Source organism: Theobroma umbraticum, unplaced genomic scaffold (assembly GCF_002168275.2).
Source record: "Theobroma umbraticum cultivar Fairchild unplaced genomic scaffold, ASM216827v3 scaffold_50.0, whole genome shotgun sequence".
NCBI classification, from domain to species: domain Eukaryota; kingdom Viridiplantae; phylum Streptophyta; class Magnoliopsida; order Malvales; family Malvaceae; genus Theobroma; species Theobroma umbraticum.
Genome location: NW_018397261.1, coordinates 4,134,426 through 4,137,099, shown reverse-complemented (window position 1 = coordinate 4,137,099; position 2,674 = coordinate 4,134,426).

Sequence of the window (2,674 nt, the reverse complement as noted above, 5' to 3'; positions counted from 1 at the left end):
TAATAATATCAAATATGATAAAATTTAATATAAATAACATACATAAAATTCTTATTATACTAATAAAATCCATCATTAACATTTAACCTTAAAACACTAATAACATCTAAATCCTTCATAAATTTCAACCATCACTAAATACATATCACTAATCACGTTATTAATCATGAATAATTCCAAACATCAAAAATAAAATAAAAAACTAACTCATCAATGTCACATTATTCTGGTATCATAAAACCTAATAATGAAATGGAAACAATATATTAATCACATTGAATCAAAATTAAAAGAAATTAAATAAAATTTAAAATTTAATTTAAAGCATTATCTTATGAAATTAGGGTTTGGGTTTTATTGCATTATTATTTTTATGAAATTCAAAAAAAATTTAAAATAATTGTTTAAAATTATTTAAGTAAAGCTAAAATAGTATTTGAATATTAATTTTAACTTGTTGATAAACATGTCATGTATATATGTTTAAACACGATAACATGATTAATTAAATGCGTTACTCTTATCTGACATGGTTAAAATATAAAATTTTAGAGTCTTAACCGTATCGTTAAGACACAAAACATGATAAAACTAAATCCTAATCTATTTAATCTCGTATTTTCTTATGTCATGTTCAAAATTACCAAGACCGATGAGAAGAGACAAAAATCGGAGGCTAAAAACATGGCTACAAATATGGGATGAATGCTTTTAGTTAGCAAGCTTTAAAGCTGACCTAGATTTAATTTGGGTTTTATTGTCCGATTTTACTCATTGTGTGAAGCACTCTAATACTTTATTAGAGTGTCAATAATGGTTGTAATTAGTTGACATAATTGGTTAATCATTTTAGATACAGTTGAAGGCTCAAATATTCCATTGTAGGTAAGGTTGTTTTGCTTGGAAGTGTTAAGAGGAAGAGCACTCTTCGCATTTGTCCGCAGGCATGGTGTTTTAAAATTATTTTTATAATTGTATATTAAACATGTTTTTTAATGAATAGCATGAATTTCTAGTTTTACTCAACTATATGTTTTGAGGAAAACGATTGAAAGTATTATTATTTGATAATGTTAAAAGGCAACTTTAACATAAGGTTTGCCCTTATGTGATAAATGAATTTCAATTAAGGACATTGTATGCGTTCATGTGTTCGCCTAATAATTTTTCTCTTTGATGATTAATGGAGCCTCTTAAGTATTCTGTAGCTAGCAACAATTACGTTAGTCATTAAGTACAGTATCTGTTCTCTTAGCTGGTAAAGAGTAAATGCTAGTCATGTGAAACGGATTATGACACATGTTTATTTATTGGGCATGCGTGCTTTTATATTATCCTAGGTAGTGAGGACTTTAACATTACTCCATGGGTTAATATATCTTTGGTCTGATTCAGAACTATAGAGAGGTCTCCAAAAGAATGTGATTTCGAATCCTTGAAATGACTTTATTTGATTTAGATCTTAGACTTGTTGTTAAGTCTCACTTGATTATGTGTTAAAAATCGAATGAATTTGTATTTGAATATGTTTAATGGTTTGTTATGTGTTAAGAATTAAGTGTTTGGCTAAAGGGATGGTTGGTCTTTTGTTGGGAGTTAAATTTGAAAAATATGAATAAAAGGTATCGATACCCTTTGAATGAGGAATCAATAAACATTTTGTGTCATAAGTATTGAAATATTGAAAATAAATATTGATATGTAAAAGTTAGTAAATATTATATGTAATAAGTATCGATACTTTTGATATATGTATCGATATCAGATATTTTATCTAAAAAATATCAATATTTAAATCATATTTCTAAAATATTTATGTTTTTAAGTATTTTTGACTTTGTCACTTTAAACAATTTCCAAAAAGTATTTATGTATATTTAAAATTGTCTGAATGGTGTTTTCAACACTTCATTAAATGATTACTATGAGAATTTGAGTTTTAAAGTGAGATTGCATATTTGATTAAAATATTTTTTCTCTCCATATCTACTTATTGAGTTTTTATAAGTCACACATATAAACTCTTTTGTGTTTTTAAACCTATAACTTGTTGGTTCACCTTCAGTGGAGAGGTCTCCATCCAATCTATTGGTATGCCTTGGTCCATGGCATCTCAGTAGACTTTGTTTTTTATTTTTTCAATCCTCACTATTATCTAAGTCAAGTCATATTTTGTATTTGTCAGTATTGGAACACATTTATACTTTGGCTAATGTTTAACATATATTATCTCGATATGTAATGAATATTTATTATGTGAATGTGTGGGCACACCCTAATGCATCTGATTATTTTGTGAGACATGTTGAGACGTATTCCCATATAAACATGTTTTGAATTTAGTATTTGAGCTTTATTTGGATCGAGTGGATTTTATTTATCAAGTCTTTGTGCGGATCATGGCATTTTCTTTCAATTAGTATTTCTCAAAAAATTTTCATTAAAGTTGGAATCTTCTAATATTTTAATTGATTTGTTTAAGTATTTATTAAGAATTTAAAATTAAGGTTAAAATTTATTTTCGAACTTTCAACCGCGCTTAACATAAACAAAACTATATTATAACAATAGAATTGCTTTGCTATCCGAAACGTTTAAATCCGTGCAATGTGACAAAATATAAAAGTGCTTTGCCTTTCTGTTTTTGGGTTGGATAAATCGCAACTTCTATGTA